Here is a 19,351-nt window from a genome sequence, read left to right as displayed (position 1 = left end):
CAATTCCTCTGGGATCATCCCTGAGATATATTGTAAAGGGGAACAGAACATTCCGGAAGCATATGCTTTGTGGATTATAAGGAAAAGGATGTATGCTTGGGGCAGGGAGAGAGCTCGACAGCTGGCATCCATGCCTGGCAGGCAGGAGACCAGGTTCGTTCCCCAGCATGGCATAGAGTCCACTGTGCATCACTGGGAGTGAATCCTAGAAATGAGACAGGAGGAGCCCCACTGCTAAGCATGGCCTGAAAGGACAAGAACAACAATGTTGGGGGGGGGGGGCGTGCATGTAGACCTGTTTTGTTTAAATTAGCCTTGAAGGATGCACAAGCAAATATAACAAATGTCTACCTCCGGGAACAGGGAGAGCTGGTCTGAGTGAGAACCAGGGTGAGACCAAAACCTCTTTCTTTGAGGCTACAGGGGAAAGGTTGAGGTGAAGCACAAGAATAATTAACTTAGCAAAAATCTATTAGTCTATAGGGGCTGGAGCAATAGCACAGCAGGTAGGGCGTTTGCCTTGCACGTGGCCAACCCGAGTTCGACTCCCAGCATTCCATATGGTCCCGTCAGGAATAATTCTTGACTGCAAAGCCAGGAGCAACCCCTGTGTATCACCAGGTGTGACCCAAAAAGCAAAAAAAAAAAAAAATCTATTAGTCTATATTGTTTTATTTTAGTTTATTGGGGTGGGGGTGAATCTTAGAACAAAAATGAAAAGATACCAAGACCCCCCAGACAATAGACAAGCTCCACGGCTTCCCCCTTCCTCCCAGAAAGACGTGGTGACTGCTGAGCCCTCGGGCCCACCTCTCTCCTGCATCTGGTCCCTCTGCCTGCCTCAGAATTTCGGCGCCTCTCCCAGTACTTACTGGGCCTCTCTCCCTGGGCGGGTTGTTAATCCCTAGAGAGCAGCTTCCATGACCAACTCCTCTTTGCCACCCCTGTGGTTGCAGTGCATAGAAAAGTACTTTAAAAAGAAATAAATCTCTGTTCAATGGAATTGAATCTTTCTGCTGCCAAATCTAATTCTGCTTTCCCCATCCGGAGCACAAGCCAGAGGTTTCCCTCCTCCTCAGAGGAATGTGTAGAATCCACTTCGCACGGACACCCTTGTTGGTTCCCAACTGGGCCCTCTGTTCCGGTGTGGAGGGGAACCTTTGCACCAGCCCCCTGTGGAGCGTGGGCCTGAGGGGAAACAGAGGCCAATGACCTGGGCCTGCTCAGCAAGCACGCACTGCCCTTGGCGCTGGAAGCAGGAAAGGAAAGCCAGGTGCAGAGCCCCCACCGCCCCCTGCCCCGGAGTAAAGTGCCCACCGCTCATGACCCCACGGATGATGGCACTCGGGTTTGATCTAGACTATTCTAAACAGGTCAATGAGTAAACTGAGGAATCTGGGGATTTTTTTTCTTTCTTCAGTCATTAATTCACTGACTAGCATAGTCCAGGTCCAACGCAAGGTGTGACTGTCTCAGCTGTACGCTGACAGTTCATGCTGTCGGTAGCTGCGGCCACATGAGCAGCGTGGATCCGCGCATATTTCCAACTGGTGCCTGAATCTAGACAAAGCGAATCCCAGCTGGTCTCTCAGGGCAGGCTCTGGTGGGAGCTGCTAGGGGCTGGGGGCGGGGCTGGGTGCATCCCAGGGAAAAGGTTCCCGGGTCAGCCTTCCAAAGGGAAATCCAGTCCTGGGGACCGAATCCTGCTGTGGCCAAGAGAAGACCAGGTCTTCATTGGCCAAATGGTGTCTCCTGGCAGCTACCTGATCTGCAGCAGCAAATCCTAGTTCCTGTGACCCAGAGGCTGCTGATACCCTGGAAGAGGTTGGTTCAAGGACCAGCCAGGCAAAATCTCTGTGTGGGACTCTCGAGAAAACCATGGTTGGCCAAGAGAGCTCCAGGGTACTTCTGCACAGAAGCTCAGGGTCCAAGCACTAGTGGGCAAGCCCACCCTTGCATCCACTCCTCCACCTTTCACCCAACTCTGCCGTGTCTCTCTCCTGTCAAACTTGGCTTGATTCTGATGACTATGGTGCCAGGGAAGGGTTGAAGAACCTACTCCTGTCAATCATCCCGTCTTACAGCTCTTCCAAGCGCACTTGTATTCTCTGCAAATTTACTTTCTGCACACCCTGACGTGGTTTCACGTCTATGGGGCTCTACCTCCTTCAAAGAGGAGTCTCTCTGGGTATCAGAAGAGGCAACTTGAACATTTTGACATTCAAAATCTGCTCAGCCCCAAAGGTTGGAAGCTTGAGTCCCACTCCATCCCTCCCTTAGGCAAGCAATGTGACAGTGGCAATAAAGGAACTCTTCCATGCCAGCACCATCCTGGGAGAAACAGAGAAATAACCCAGAAGGAAAAAACTCCATGTGATGTGAAAGTGTTCAGGTGCCGTACAAGTGCCATACAAACATGTGAGCTTTTAAAAATCACTCTTAGGTGTTGGAAGTAGGTTAAAGGGTATACAGGATAACCTCTCAGTATCTGTACTGCAAGTCATAATGCCCTAAAAGAGAGAGAGAGAGAGAGAGAGAGAGGAAAGGAAGGAAGAAATGAAGAAAGAAAGAAATGAAGAAAGAAAGAAAGAAAGAAAGAAAGAAAGGAAGGAAGGAAGGAAGGAAGGAAGGAAGGAAGGAAGGAAGGAAGGAAGGAAGGAAGGAAGGAAGGAAGGAAGGAAGGAAGGGAAAGAAAGAAAGAAAGAAAGAAAGAAAGAAAGAAAGAAAGAAAGAAAGAAAGAAAGAAAGAAAGAAAGGAAGGAAGGAAGGAAGGAAGGAAGGAAGGAAGGAAGGAAGGAAGGAAGGAAGGAAGGAAGAAAGAAAGAAAGAAAGAAAGAAAGAAAGAAAGAAAGAAAGAAAGAAAGAAAGAAAGAAAGAAAGAAAGAAAGAAAGAAAGAAAGAAAGAAAAAGAAGAAAAGTGCCTGCCACTGAGGCAGGGGGGAAGGGAAACCAGGGATGTTGGTGGTGGAAAATGTACACTGGTGAAAAGATGGGTGTTGAAACATTATATAACTGAAACCTAATCATGAACAACCCTGTAACTGTGTATCTCATGGTGATTCAATAAGAAAAATTTTTTTTAAAGAAATCACTGTCAGGGAGTCAGCCAGACAGAACGGGGTTTAAGGAGCTTGCCGTGGATTACATCCCCAGCACTGTACACGGACTCCTGAGCACTGCCAGGGGTCACTCCTGAGCACAATCAGAAATAGCCTTGAGCACTTCTGGGTGTGCCTCAAACCACTCCTGCTTCCAAAAATATATTCTGGTTCTGAATCACTGGCGAAGGCATCTGCGTAGTGCTCTCCTGTGACAAAACAATGACCCTATTATCATGTAAACTATGATACCTCAATAAGCTATTTTTAAAACATTCCGTTTCCAAATCATACAAAAGTCAGTCTGCTGGAGACGCAGCTGACGTTCCCCTTCTCACCGTAGGAACAAGGTGGGTGCCTGGAGAGGCAGATTAGAGAACATTGTTTGGGTGTTTTTCAAAGGCTGCCTTGTTCATTATCTATGACAATAATAGATCGCTTTAGGACAAGAATATCTCCCCGTGTTAAAGTTTTTGTTTTGATACCAGATGTAAGAAGACACAAAAGCAGTCTGCACGAAGGTTGGGGCGAGCTGCTTGGGAGTATTTTTAGCTCAACTCTACTTTCAAAGTCCTCCGCAGATGAGAGCGACGGATACACTACCAGCCCCAAGTAGGCTTCCGGAGCCATCCAAGTCTCCCGTGCAGTGGGGAGGTATGCGGGGAGGCTCCCCAGTGCTTCATGAGCAAGTGCAAAAGGTCCATTAATGCCAACAACGCTGCCGTGCCCCCGAAGTGCTCTGCCCTGAATGAATGGGAGTTGCAGGGGCCACCCCAAAATCCAGGGCTCCCCCATCTCCACCATGTCTTCCTTCAGCAGTCTCAGATCTCCTTCGTCATCACATGTCAGAGTTCAGCCCTGTGCACCCAGAACCTTCCACCCTGCTGACCTCACCCCACTGAGCCCAGAGAAGGAGTCCTGGCTCACTGGCCAGCGCTGCTAGATCACCAGCAAGCAGTGGCAGGAGTGTGTCTGTTTCCTCTTGACCTGCAGCCCCTACTTAAAGTGACAGTCTCCTTCCAGCCCATGTCCAGGACGCTAGAATGTCTCTGCCTCTTCCAACTCATGCTCTACGATCGCTTTTACTTTAAACAGTCTCCACTTCCTAGCCGGGTGATTGGCCATTACTGTGGAGAGCGGGCTGGCCACCAGACCAGTTGGTCCTCACTGTCCTGTGCTCCCTACTCCTCTCTTAGCACGGACGGCTCCTAGAGTCTCCCCTGACGTGGCAGCCTTCTGGACACCACGTTTCCTCTCCCAGACTGGATGAGCTTGGGGAGGGGCCCAGAGACATTTCTGTACAATCAGCAAAAGAAAGGTCCGAATACTTTCACCATTAGACCTCTGTGAGCATCTCACGCACATTATCCAGACCAGACACCCTCCGCAGGCTTGGCTGGACGCAACCCGCTAACCAAAGGTGTGTGCCAATTGGCGCTGCCCAGCAAGGATTTTGGCCATTCAAGTTTGCACAATCATCATTCGCCACCTCTGCATGCAACTTAGGGAAGATTGGCCTGAGAAAAAGAAGGGAGCAACTTGCATTCCATATGTATGTGCTAGCTGCGTTGAAGGGGGTCCCAGGGGTGCCCCTCTAGTGTTCAATTAGTTGTGCTGACCAGATCTTAGAGAAGAGGAGAGGGGCGTTCCCGCCCTCCCATAGAAAGTAGGGATTTGGGGCTGGAGAGATAGCACAGTGGGTAGGCGTTTGCCTTGCATGCTACCAACCTGGGTTCTTCCCAGCATCCCATATGTTCCCCCGAGCACCACCAGGAGTAATTCCTGAGTGCAGATCCAGGAGTAAGCCCTGGGCATCGCTGGGTGTGACCCAAAAAGGAAAAAAAAAAAGAAAAGAAAGTAGGGATTTTACATCCTCTTTGGAAGCAAAAGTCATGTCCACTCACTGAGACCTTCCCAAGGACCAGGTGTAGCCCAGTCATCCTCCAGCTCAAAACATCCCAATTCTGGGGGCAGAGGGTAGGGCTTCTGCCTTGTATGCAGCCAACCTGGGTTTGATCCCTAGCATCTCAATCTGTGTTTGATCCCCGGTATCCCATAGAGTCCCTTGAGCCCCACCAGGAGTAATTCTTGAGTGCAGAGCCAGGAGTCACCCCCAAGCATTGCCAGGAATAGCCAAAAACTAAACAAAACAAAAAAAGTCCCTGGCTCTGCTTTCCCAGACTCCTTGACCTCCCAATCTGGCTGAAGATGCTTTTCCGTCCTGCTTCCCGGCCGCCGTGGAGCCAATGGATGAGCCCAGCTGAGTGTGTCTTCCTGTTCCTCCACTTCCTACAGCCTCTGGGTTTAGTGCAAGCTGCTTGCGATGCCCTTTCATCCATCTCAGCAATCCTTCCTCTGCCCTCCAGGGCCAGCGAGACAGGACCCAAAAGGAAAGGATCGGGAAAGTAGATGGATGTTTCGTGGAAAACCAGACCTCCCAGAGAAGCTTGGACCATCCATCTGAGGGATGGTCACAATAAACCAGAAGGTCAGAGCGGGGAGCCTGCCATGGCCACTCCCTCCTCACTTCACAAATCTGCTCCCTCTCCTGTGTTATGTCCATTGCTTTTGGATGCTGGACTCTCCACCCTTCTCGTGGCTACTGACCCACAGCTCAGGTTTTTATACATTTTTCTCAGCTCTTTGCCTACTGGCCTATTGGAGGGCAACCTGCAGTGTAGATGAAGTCCCAGTGCCAAGGGAAGGTGGGTCCCCTCAGCGCCATCTTGCCACATTCAACAGAGAAGAAGCCTGGCGTTCTGGTGAGCAACGCGACCGGATAATGCTCTGGACCCAAGACTGGGCCAGCAACATCGGGGATCCAGACGGAGGAGGTGCAGCCACCACACCCTCTCCAGATGGAGCCCTGGCAACACTGAGCAGCACCTAACACGGCTCCGGGATGCAAGACTGGGACAACTCTGAACCGCGTGGCCGCGTTAGCGGCCGCACAACCTTTTCTAAAAACTGAAAACATACAATCTTTTAATGGAATACTAATTATCGAATGCTTCCTTGGTATAGGGCTCTCTTTCTTGGGAGGAAACTCCAACAACAATAGTGATTTTTGTGTTGAAATATGGAACGTAATCAAGGTAAAGAGAAAATGAAGTGAAATTCATCAGTTATACAGTTGGGGGTGGGGGGACGGGGGATATACTGGAGGGTTTGGTGGTGGAATATGGACACTGTGAATGGATGGGTGTTTGAATATTGTATAACTGAGACATAAACCTAAGAACTTTGTAAGTTTCCACATGGTGATTCAATAAAAATTTTTTTTAAAACGGGGGAAGGTGGGTCCCCTAGATCAGCTTCCCCACTGAGTGACTCTCTGCTATTCCATCACATCTTTCTCAGTCTGTCCAAAGAGGTAAAGGGCGTGTCAACTGAAAGTTTCAGCACTGAGTGGGTCTTCCTCAGAGGTGCAGGACATCACCAAGGAAGATTCCCCCAAAAGCTGCTTACATCAAAAATCCCAGCCCAGATAATAGAGAGAGAGCTCAGAGGGTGTGAGTCTTACTTTGCATGCAGTCAAACCAGATTGGGTCCCACGCACCACTACATATAGCTGCTAAACTCAGCCAGGAGAGACCCCTAAGGGCAGAGCCAGGAGTAAACCCTGAACACTGTCAGGTGACTGGACACCAAAATCAAACAAACAAGAACCAACAAACCAACCAAGCCAAGTTACAGATCCTTCTCTAGACATACCTTCTTCCCTTTTGGAACAACTCTGATCACCAAGAAAGTAAAGCCGCTGGTAGACTACTGGCGCATCCATCCCGTCCAATTTCAGTTCTAACAGATTCCTCCTTCATCCAAGTAGCAAGTACCAAGTAGTGCATAATGATCCTGGCTAAGCCAGCACATGACCTTGCCTTGTCATTAATGCCTAGAAATAAGATGAAGAGTAATAAGGAAAATACCTGCCATAGAGGTAGGGGTGTGGTGTGGTGGGGGTGGCAGGAGGGATGCTGGGGACATTGGTGATGGTGATGGAAAATGTACACTGGTGAAGAGACAGGTGTTCGATCCTTCTATGACTGAAGCTCAATCATGAAAGCTTTGTAACTATCTCACGGTGATTCAATAAAAATAAATAAATAAATAAATAAATAAATAAATAAATAAATAAATAAATAAATAATTTAAAAAGAAAGAAGATGAAAAGAAGAGACAGCTCCCCCAAGAAACAGGTTTGTTGGCTCTGGTGAGGTGGTGAGGTGGGGACGGGGCGGGAGGTGGGCAGCAAGTATCACCTCTGTCCAGATTTGGCCACTTCATGCAGGTTCTGGTCAACCGTAATAAGAGACAGTGCCCAGAATGGATATGAGCTGATCTAAGTGGGAAAGAAAAGGAGGGACCATGCACAGAGCAGAGTTGTCAGCAGTCCATGGTGGCCATCCTCAGTTCTGTCCTTCTGAAGCTTGGTCTACCTGTGGGTCCTAATGTCATTTGGTATAGGGCTAGCATGTCACAGATAAGCCATAGAATGCCCAGCCTGTGTTCAGATGGACTCATCCTCATTTGCCTGCATGTCTTCTTCCTGGGAGATACCTGACAGATATCACATGTCACTGCTTTCCAAACCCCTATCATGGACTTAAATAAACTCCTTTTAAAAAAAAATTTAGTCACTCTCATTTACAATACTATCAAAGACATGCATACAACATTCCAGGACCACATCATGCATACAACATTCCAGCACCACATCATGCATACAACATTCCAACACAACATCATGTATACAACATTCCAACACCACAACCCCACCAGAGGGTCCCTTTCCCACCCCTGCTCAAACATTCTCCTTCTTCACCCCCTCCCCTCTCCTCACCATAGTAAGTTCAGCTCTGTAAGTCAGATCACAGATTCTGTTGCTTTGGACCATTTGTTATTCCCTTGCTGTGTTTCTTTAGATCCCACCTGTGAGAGAGAGCATTCCGTGTCTGTTCCATCCCTGCTGGCTTTATTCAGCACACTATTCTCCAGGTCAATCCATGCAGTAGCAAATCACATAATTTTGTCTTTTCTTATTGCCACGTAGTATTCCATTGTGTATACATACCATAGTTTCTTTACCCAGTTATCTGTCTCTGGACACATGGGTCATTTCCAGATTTTGGCTACTGTGAACAGTGTTACAACCAACATACGTGTGCAAATGTCTTTTCTGAAGAGAGGTTTGGGGCCCTTGATAAGTTATGATTGTACAGACACTAGATGAAAAAAGACATCAGAAAATGCCTCTGGCCCTCTCTCCAAGGTCAAACCCAGGTGAATGAGTCTGGGAAGTAGCTGAGAATGAAAGGAAAGAGATCCTGCCTGATAGGAGCTTGCAAGAGCAGAAGATACAAGTGTCTGTCTGTCCACCTGCCACTGAGTTTTCCTCGCTGTTGCCTACCCCACATCTATACCCAGTGGGGATGTGTAACATTCGGACTACTGTGGATTTTGGCAAACAAACCAGGTATTTGACACATTCCTGGGAGGAAAACAAAGATGAGTGCTGACCCTTTTCTCTGAGAAATGAAGAGAAAGGGCTCCCTGCCTAGCAGGGAAGGTGCCAGGCTCTGCTTCTAGGATGATTCCTGTTGAGTCTTGAGTGTGGGGGCTGGGTTTCCTTACAGCTCTGGAAATGTCTGAATTATAAGCCAGCTCCTGTCCGGAGATACCTTATGGACGTGTCCATTTGCATCTAGTAGCTCCCAAGGTCCTGGGGAAACTATCTGGAGTTTTGGGAAGGGAGCTGGCTCAGAATCCTGAGAACCTTGTGTCAGTCTCAGCCTCCTGATCCCTCCTAGGTCTTCCTGCCAGTGGGATTCAAGTTAGTCCTCCTGGGTTGAGAAATTGTTCTCTCCAGGCCCCAGAAGTGGCCAGGGAGACTCTGCAGCCGCACTCATCCGTCAGCCTCCCTCCCGTTCCTGAGCCCTGAACGAGAAGAGAAGGACGCTTCCCACCACCCCATAGATAGGTTCTAAAATTAACACCAAAGGCATCAGCCCCAGCTACACTGAGCCCTCATTCTCCGACTCCCGTGGCCTTTCCTGCTGCCATGTACTCAGCATTTGACAAAGCTGACTCCCTTGGGACCATTCAGCCAGGACATTTCCCCACTGGTCTCCTCTTTGTCAACATGACAGCAGGAAGCATCCGCCCACGTGATCAGAGAGCCGCACATGCCCACACACGTGCAGGGCGAGCCCGGACGCACCGGGGGAGAGGGCGCCTCTGGGTGCCTCCAAGCAGCCGCCACTTGGCAAAATTGCACGTGTGCCAATGTCAGGGTTTGCTAAGGAAGCTGAGCCAACCCCCGTACACTTCCCAGGAAGCCACTGGAGTAAATGGCAGCCAATCAGGACATTCTTCGAAGAGGTAGTTTGTGAAACGGGAAACGGTCCTGCTTGCTTTCTGTGGAGTGTAATCACGAGAACGTAAGCCTGGTCCAGGGGCTGGCCCTAGTGGCAGGAGCTCCAGCCTGGCTCACGTAAGACCAGGAGTTCCACCTCTAGTGCTGCCCACATGCACAGACTCGACTATCTTGGAGCCCCGGTACTACAGCACAAAGGAGAACAATCTCTGGAGACCCATGAGCAGGTGTGTGCAAGCATGACAGCTAGACTGTGTCATCCCGGGAAGCGCTGCAGCTAAAAGCAAACTAGGAGTGTGAGCCCGGAATGCACGTGATCCCTGCAACCAAAGGTACGGGAAGCCCAGTGAGCACCACAAACGTGTGTGTGCAACCCCCAAGCATCACAAGAAGCAAGGGAAGGAAAGGGGGAAATAATATAAACATGGAGCTATTGATGGCCACAACCCGTTTCATTTTATCTATTTATTTTTTGGAATGGTCATCTTTTTCTTAAAATTTTTATTAGTGAATCACCGTGAGGTACAGTTACAGACTTACAACCTTTCGTGCTTGCGTTTTAGTCGTACAGTGATCAAGTACCCATCCCTCTACCAGTGGTCTGCCACCAATGGTCCCAATATCCCTCCCACCATCCCCAACCCCTCCACACCACCCCGCCTCTGTAGCAGGGCATTCCCTTTTGCTTGCTCGCTCTCCTTTTGGGTGTTGTGGTTTTCAGTAGAGGTATTAAATGGCCATCATGTTCCGTCTATAGTCTACTTTCAGCCTGCATCTCCCATCCCGAGTGCGCACTCTTAGCACCCTTTACTTGATGGTTCCTTCTCTATCTGAGCTGCCTTTTCCCCCAGCATTCGAGGCTGGCTTCTAAGCTGTGGAATAATCCTCCTAGTACTCATCTCTACTATTCTTTGGTGTTAGTCTCCCTTTCTGTTACTTTATATTCCACAAATGAGTGCGATCTTTCTATGTCTGTCCCTCTCTTTCTGACTTGTTTCACTTAACATGATACTTTCCATGTTGATCCACCTATATGCAAATTTCAAGACTTCATCTTTTCTAACAGCTGCATAGTATTCCATTGTGTAGATGTACCAAAGTTTCTTTAACCGGTCACCTGTTCTCAGGCACTCGGGTTTTTTCCAGATTCTGGCTATTGAAAACAGTGCTGCAATGAACATATAAGTGCAGATGTCATTTCTACTATACTTTTTTGCATCACCAGGATATATTCCCAGAATGGTATTTCTAGGTCAAATGGGAGCTCAATTTCTAATTTTTTTGAGAACATTCATACTGTTTTCCAAAAGGGCTGAAACAGTCGGCATTCTCACCAGCAGTGAAGGAGAGTCCCTTTCTCCCAACATCCACTCCAACACCAGTTGCTTTTGTTCTTTTGGATGTGGGCCAGTCTCTGTGTTGTGAGATGATATCTCATTGTTGTTTTGATCTGCCTCTCCCTGATGATTAGTAATGAAGAGCATTTTTTCACATGCCTTTTGGCTATACGGATTTCTTCTTTGAGAAAGTTTCTATTGATATCAAGGATTTACAAGGCACTGGTTGAACTCTACATAAAGAAAACATCCAACCCCATCAGAAAATGGGGCGATGAAAACCCTTTCCTTTTGAAGTCAAAATGCTCAGAAAAGCAGAAGTAGAGGTGTAAAGAGATAGGTGCAGCTCGGGCCCTGATACACTGTGGCAACGCCTGGATCTAGCTGTGCCTGAAGGCAGACCCATGCTGCCCCTCCTGATGCAAGATTTTAGAAGCAGTTCTAAAATTTAGCTTCCTCTCCATCCTATTTATCTTTATTTTTCTCCTTGAACTACTTGGAGTGGGATGCCTGTCATTTCAATAAAAAAAAACAGTTTTGATGTATACTATTTTTGCCAAACTATAAAGAATATCTCCTTTGCCTATAAAAGCCTAACTGAATTTTTCCATTTTGAGCAATAAAAAATTGTTTGGGGATAACTCATTAGCCCTACATGCTCACAACCATTGTAGTATTTGGTGCTTCCAGAGGTTATCTGACAGAAAGCCAATAAAATCTGTTTAAGAGCGGCCAAAATATTTTAACACAGATTCAGTTATTTCTCCCAGGGTAATTGCAACTGCTCATTGTCATAATTGAAACATTTAAAGATCATTTTAAGAAAGCCATTCTCTGATAAAACAAGAAAACATTTAGAAGAAAATAAATAAATATCTTCACACCCTCGGACTGGGCAGAGTTCCTAAACATTGTACCAGAAGCTCTAACAATCAGAAGGAGAAAATCAATACAATGGACCCCATTAAAACAGAGAACTTCTGTTCACAGTTTTTGGAAGAGAGTGAAACACAAGCGACACAGCGCAGGAGAAAGCATCCGCAACAGATACATCAATCCAAGGACAAAGATGCTGCAAGTCAGTAAGAGAAGGGGCAGACATCCAATAGGAAAGGAAAAGGACAAAGGAAAGATGGGATCCATCGACAATATTGAATATGTTGAGGTGGAAATGGAGGGGCCTAGGGAGGGGCGTCAAATATCCTAGTGAATTTAGTTGGCCCACTTAAATCTCACTGGCAAAAAGGCAGTGAACCAAAACAGAAATAAAAGGGCTGGGGGTGGGAATATAGACAAGCAAGCTCCTTGGCTGGTAGCGGTAGCGTGTAGCCCTCACCTGTGCCCGTGTGCTCAGGAGGAAAGCGACAGTGCTCAGCCACATGGCAGGAAACCAGCGAAAAGCTGAGGAGATAGGGAGCTTTTATGCTTTGGGCTGTGAGAGGCAGTCAGTGGGGGTGACAGAGCAGCGAGCAACAGGGAGGAGACAGAGGTTAAGGGTCCCCAGACCTCATACTCGGACTGGGCAGTGTTCCTAAATACTCCCTTCTGGGAATTCTGTTGGGGACTGGACCAGCTCATATGCTGGAACAGAATGGAGAGTGAAGGGCAAGGCTGGATCTCCTTACCCTGGACCAAGGACTGCAAAGGGACAGGACAGCCACGCATGAGTAATAAGGGAGAGTTGAACATAGACGTAATAACAGGGCCTGAGAACTACTTGCTGAAATTGTGCAATAAGCAGTGTCTTCCTGTGTTCTGCCATTTTGCGGACAGAGGAACAAGGAATAAAAGCAGCACAAACTTAAGGTCTGGAAGACTGTAAGATGATGTGCTGCAGTTTATACTTGAAATAGGTAGAACTAGAGACTCCCTATGGCATCTCCCTTAGCACTTTGGCAGGATTTATCCACTGGAATCAGGTACCAACTCTCTCCCCCGGTTCTCTGCCCTACTCGGAGGATAAGTGGTGAGCAAGAGATATTCCTTGTGGGGTTTCCAGTCTAAAAGGGAAAGCCAGACCCGTAGCCCACACACACCACTGCAGGTGATTAACCAGCTGAGTACAACTGCGATCCGTTGGTCCATGTAGCAGGGAGCATGCTGGAGCTTGGAGGGGCAACCTGACTGGGCCGCAGGATGCCCTGATACCTGGGTCTTCCTGGAGATTTGGTCTGGAGACTTGTTCTAGAGAACTGGGATTAGCTGGCCAGCAGTTGGTGACAGGTTGGGGGAGGGTCCTGGAGAAGGTGGCAGAGGGAGGTGGGCACTCTGGTGGTGGGGGTGGTGTTGGGTGATCTCAGCTCAAGGTAGCAGCAACAGTACTGGAAGTCGTCTCAATAAAAATGGGGGCAGGGGGAGTAATAAACGGCTTGGAAGGGCCAGAATGATAGCACAATGGATAGGGCATTTGCCTTGCACATGGCCAGCCTGAGTTCAATCCTCAACATCACATAGGTCCCCCAAGCACTACCAGGAGTAATTCCTGAGTGCAGAGCTAAGAGTAACCCCTGAACATCACTGGGTGTGACCCCCCCCAAAAAAAGCAAATAAACAAATAAATAAATAAAAATAAACTGCTTGGAGAAATGTTTTTAAGTTCTTCCTGGTTCTGAGATGGTGTTTCTGGATTATTTGGTGGGCTGAGTAAAGCCATTCACCCTCCCTGATGGGGATGAACCTCAGTCAAGCCCCCAAGAGCCCAAAGAGTAGAGAGAGTCCCTTAGGCTGACCGTTCAAGCTGCCTGAGTCTTCTGCTAACGGTGGTCCTGATTCTCAGGCCTTCGGGAATAGACTAGAATCACACCCCGGCTTTCTGACCTCCAGCTCACAGGAAATAGACTATGGTACTTCTCAGCCACCACAATAGACTGTGACAGAGACATATTCCTCATCTCATCTATGGTTTATAAAAAGACCAGTGGTAGAGAGTGTCAGTTGGGTGAGGATTGGAGAGAGAATGCGGGCAATGAGGAAGGGAGAGAAATAAGCTGCATGAGTCTAGGACGTGGACATTTGGAAAACCTGGGGAACAAAAGGTTGGGCCCCTGAGAACAAGGTAGAAACTGAGCACAAGAACACTCGAGGAATAGGCCGGAACCACAGGGGTCAGACGCTGTGGGCCTCTGCTTAGGATTTGGAGACTTGTCCACAGAGCAGAGGGTAGTCCTTTGACATTCTACTCAGAGCCAGCGAGACAGTCCAGGGGTAGGTGCTCCCCTTGCAGCAGCAGCCTGAGACCAATCCCAGCTCCTTGTTATGGTGTGACAGACTGGATGGCAAGATGAAAAACTGGCTGTGGAGACTTGCTGGGAAAAGTGTCCATGAGCCTGCTTTCTCCTGACCTCTCTGGACCTGGACTCCGTCTGAGGGCACTGGGAAAGTCAAGAACCCTTTGTCCAGCTTTGGAGTGCATGTCTGACCCGGCCTCACTTCTCCAAGAGGCTGAAGGAAATTCAAGATGTGAGAGAAGTTCCCGGGTACTGAGGAACCAACCAGAGTGTGGAAAGAGGTGTGACTGAGAAACACAAGGAAACCCCCCAGAGTATTTTCTGAGGGGCTGTGAGGAGCTGCCTGAAGGCCAGAGGAGTCAAGGGCCACACTAGGCGGGCATGGGAAGATGAGGATGGGAGGATGCTTTCTGTGGTACCGGGTGACCTGAGGTGACCCACCACAATATTTCTCTGGAAATGGGGACTCTGTTCTTTGTTGATGAAATAAATGTCTAGGCCCAATACAGAGCCTCTCCTGTCCGGGAGCCTGGCCAGCAAACAGACAACTTTCACTTCCCTATAAATGCTCTGCTCTGACCAGGAAAAAAAGAGAAAATGTGTGTGTGTGTGTGTGTGTGTGTGTGTGTGTGTGTGTGTGTGTGTGTGTACTAGGGAGCCAATCCCTTATGACCAAGACTCTGTAATAACTTCCCTCCAGCCAATCAGTGAAAGCCAAATACACTTTTAATTTCCTGATTGGCTTGCCAGGACCTCCCAGCCAATCAGACTCTGTTTCCATTTTGCCACATAAAATCCAAGTTCTATCACACTCACTCTTGCCCAAATCTTCCTTGGGAAGAGTGTACCCTGCTTGCCATAGGATGGGGAATGCCATAGTATCTCTACAGTGATGGATTATTTTCTCTTGAAGGATATCAAACTTGTTACTAATATGCTATTTTTTTTTGTCTCCTGGCAGTAGGATATGTACCCATACAGGTGACAGTTCTCCTAAGGTGTCTACATCTCATCTCTGGAACCTGCAGAGATATGTTGTGTGACAAAAGGGACTTTGAAGATGTTATCAAGTTTAAGGCTCTTACAATGGGCAGATTATCCTGGATTATGCAGGCAAGCCCCACTTTAACACACAAGTCTGAAACACAAAGAAAGTTTACGAGCTGCAGTCAGATGGAGAGAGGACAATGGAACAAAAGATGAAGGAGAAGAAGCTCCAAGTAGGAACTGGGTTAGCCCTGCTGCTACTGGCTTTGAAGCGCCAAGAGCCAAGGAACATGTAAAGCTTTGAAACTGCAATAGAATAGCAAACTGATTCTGCCCTTGGTCTAGCCTTCAGTAAGGGTTAGCCCAGGGAGACTTTGTGGAGTGCCTCACCACCGCCTATAAGATCATCTGAGTTCAGACACTACATACAGTTGACTCTTGAACAACGTGGGGGATAAGGACACTGTAAGCCTTCATAACCTCAAGGTAAAAAAAAAAAAACTCATGTACTTTATCAACCACCCTCCATGTAAACCGATTCCACATCTGCAGATTCAACCAGGCAGTGCCCAAGACTGGTTGAATCTATGAATGCAGAAACTACCAACAGACAAATATATTTGCAGGTAAGTCAAGCCACACAGCCATGCTATTCAAGGATCAACTGTGTATGTTTTTTTAGACCAAATTATTTTTTCACCAGGGGTTCCTAAGGACAAATGATGCCATCCAATTTATCCCATTTAAGTACGAAATAAATGTATTCTAGAATGTTGGGGATGGGGATCAGAGACTCTCCAGTTGATGATGGACCCCCAAGTTAACTCCAGTCTGTTAGTCATGAGAAAACAAGAGCTCCCCTAGTGCAATGCATTAAGTGCTTTAATGGAAGGAAGGATAAAGAACACTGGGATTCTCAAAGAAGAGGTAGTGGCCTTATTGATAAGAGACCAGAATTCTGAGTTCTAAGATTTTGAGCAGGTCATTATGAATAACACAGAAAGATGTTAAGTCAATGTGTGAAGCTGCATGTGTGGGCAGGAGTAACTGGCTGGGAACAAGCCCAGGGTGTGAAGGGAGGAGAAGGAAATGTTGTTGGGGGCAGATCATCAAAGTGTAGTAATCTCTGCTAAAGAGTTTCAAGTTCATCTAGTGAACAGCCACCACAATTGTCTAATGAGGTAACTGGGAATTTTAGAAAGATCATTCTGGCAGTGAGAGGGCACAGAGATTATAAGAGTGAAACTCAGGGGTCAGAACTTCTGGTTTGGAGGTCACTATAGAATGAAGAGATGGACAGTGCAAACAGTGGCCTGAAGTCCCATGAGAAAGATGGTGGTTTAAAATGGCTATAACAGGGTTGGAGAAAGCAAAGATTCAACATTATTAGGGTTTTACAGACTTGGACAATGGAGAGAAGCTCTTGACATAGCTAAGTTGGGAAATTTAGGAAGGTGAGAACTAGAAGTGGTTTTAGGATAAGATGATGATTCTGACTTATCTCTGTGAATCACAGTGCCTGTGGCACACACAGGAGGCCAGGAGGTAACCTGATCCAAGCACCTGGAGCTCTGAGCAGAGCCCAGTGGGGGACAGATTTTGGGTCAACAGGGATCACTAAAAATTTGACCTGGGGATTTCTTTCTTCCAGAGGAAAGATGAAAGCTGAGGAATCATCCATGAGTGAGAATAGTGGATAAGGGCAGGTGGAGAACACCATTGGCCAGGGGCATGTGCCCCCTACCAAAGCAGCCACAGGCCCATGTTTCTGACGTTTCATAGCACTTAAACTACAAGAAGGAGAAGTCATGCCACATGGAGCATCTAATCGAAATATCCATCTCCTGCCTGACACAGCAGCAGGAAGCAACCAGCTACTTCCTGCCTGACTTGTCCAGTGTCCCACGCCAAGGGCCATGGCTCTGAGCATCAGGTTACAGCTTGCCACCTGCTGCTCTTCCCCAATGGAGAAAGACCAACTGGGACACAAGCTGTCTGCATTGATTCTTTTTTTATTATTTTATTTATTTATTTATTTATTTTTTATTTTATTAAATCACCGTGAGATAGTTACAAGCTTTCATGTTTGGTTACAATCACACAATGATCAAACACCCATCCCTCCACCAGTGCACATTCCCCACCACCCATATCCCCGGTATGTGCCCCCTTCCCCACCCTCCCCCTGCCTCCATTGACCTCTCAGTGTCTGTGTTGCCATAATGCCCAAAAGTAGAGAGACGGTATGGGGAATATGGTCTGCATTGATTCTGACCCTCCACACAGCGTCTTCAAACCCTGATATAAGAGACCGCTGAAGGGCAGGGAGGGTGTTGGGGGGTTATAGTAGAAAACTAAGTAGTTAGTGTTCAGAGTCAAGAAGAACACAATGGCCAAGTGCAATCAGCCCCCCAAAACCACACACGCAGAGGGCTTGCTTGGCAGAGAATGAAGGTGAGAGAAGCAGAGTTACAATAGAAAAAAGAAAAAAAGCCCAAAGTCAGAGAAGAGGTCGATCGAGGAGACTAATGGTTCGGGGTCAGATACCATGCAAGGTCACCAGGTGGTCTGCCCCACCCAGAACATCAGGAAGAGCCTCTTTTTACTTCATCAATATCAAATACCTCTCCAAAAGTACTTTTTCCTTTGCCAATTCTTATCACAAAATCATGTCTGTTGTTAACCCAAAGATGAATGTGAAGGAACTTCCCTCTGAATTAATGAGATTCTTCATACACATCACCGATACAGGGTTAACTTCTGTAAACAGAAATTAGGGAAACAATAGTACAGTAGGGAGAGCATTTGTCTTGCACTAGTCCAACCTGGGTTTGATCCCGGCATCCCATCGAGTCCCTCGAGCACCACCAGGAGTACTTCCTGATTGCAGAGCCAGAAGTAATCCCTGAGCATCACCAGCTGTGACTTTAAAAAATTAATAAAAGCAAAAAAAAAAAAGCAAGTGGCAAATTTATCAATTGGTTTCAAGGTCTGGTCCATCCATCTCATATCAAATATAATCAGTTATATAAAAGGGGACCTTGTGTCTAGAAGCCTGTGCTGCTGACTGAGCACTGACCAGCACTGTGCAGGAAGGATGCAGATGCAGAGTCTGATTTCTAGGAGGACCCAAGCTCTCTGACCTTTCCCTGGAATGACAAGTCCCAACACCACAAAGGAATGTTCTGGGACTAGTGAGTAATTCTCTCTCATAATGCAGGATATATAAACAGCTCTCTGAGAAACAGATTTGCACCCATTAGTGCCAACAGCAGCTATCAATCCAAAAAGAGAGGCTAAAGCACAGAGGAAATTCTTGCAAATTGTTGCGGATGAGATCATAAGATGAACACCTTTCTAGAAACCCAACAATTAAATCAGGCTTTGGCGAAGCATGTCTTGCATGCTGAGAGGGGACAAGATGTGACCAGTGGCCTAGCTGAACCAGTAAGGATGGCAAATAAATCCAGTCCTGCCTGGCTATGTGCAGGGGAAGTCTTAAAGCCCACTTGCTAACACTGGATATATAAACATATCACCAGGTTATCCCTGTGATACACGAGACTCAGCTCCGACAGATCGCTGAAGAAATCCTGCTGTTAGAAAAGGAGGCACACACAGCTGTATAGATGCCATTGAAAAAGAACATGGGAAGTGACAGATCTGGCGGTGGCAGTGGGATCACAGGTGTAGACCTCCGGGCAAACACGCCGAGATGTTCATGTTAAATGCAGGTCGTGCCTTGCATCTCAACAGTATCTCAATAAAATGACAGACATGACACATCTATGGAGCATGCAGGGCAAATAAAAGAATATTGAAGACGTATATGTATAGTGTGAAATAATTTATACAAAAATTTAGCTTGGGGAAGATAGTTCTATATATTTACGTGAGCAAGTATAGGAAAGATTTGTTTTTCTTTAATGTAGGGAATCAATCATAAGCACTTAATTCAGGGAGTTATTTAATTTTGCTTTGTTTTGGGGTCGACACTCAGAACTTCTCAGGGGCTACTCCTGGATCTGTACTCAGGATCAACCCTTGGCAGTGCTCGAGGGGCCGTATGTGGTGTCAGGCATTGAACCAGGATTGGTGAGATACAGAGCAAGGGCCTTAACCTCTGTACTATCCTGGTCCTGTTGGTTATATCTTAAGGAAGAAAAGAGAGGAATGATCGTAAAGGGAGTACGCAGGAGATTCTAAATATATCTGTAACTTCCTGTAAAAAAAAAAGAAAAAGAAAAAGAAAAAATTTCTGCCATGGGTAAAAGAAAAAAAGTGTGTCTGAGTAGGTATTTCACACAACATAACGGCCCCTGGATA

The sequence above is a fragment of the Sorex araneus genome, chromosome 10, assembly GCF_027595985.1.
Source record: "Sorex araneus isolate mSorAra2 chromosome 10, mSorAra2.pri, whole genome shotgun sequence".
NCBI lineage: Eukaryota > Metazoa > Chordata > Mammalia > Eulipotyphla > Soricidae > Sorex > Sorex araneus.
Note: the sequence above shows the minus strand (reverse complement) of the source record.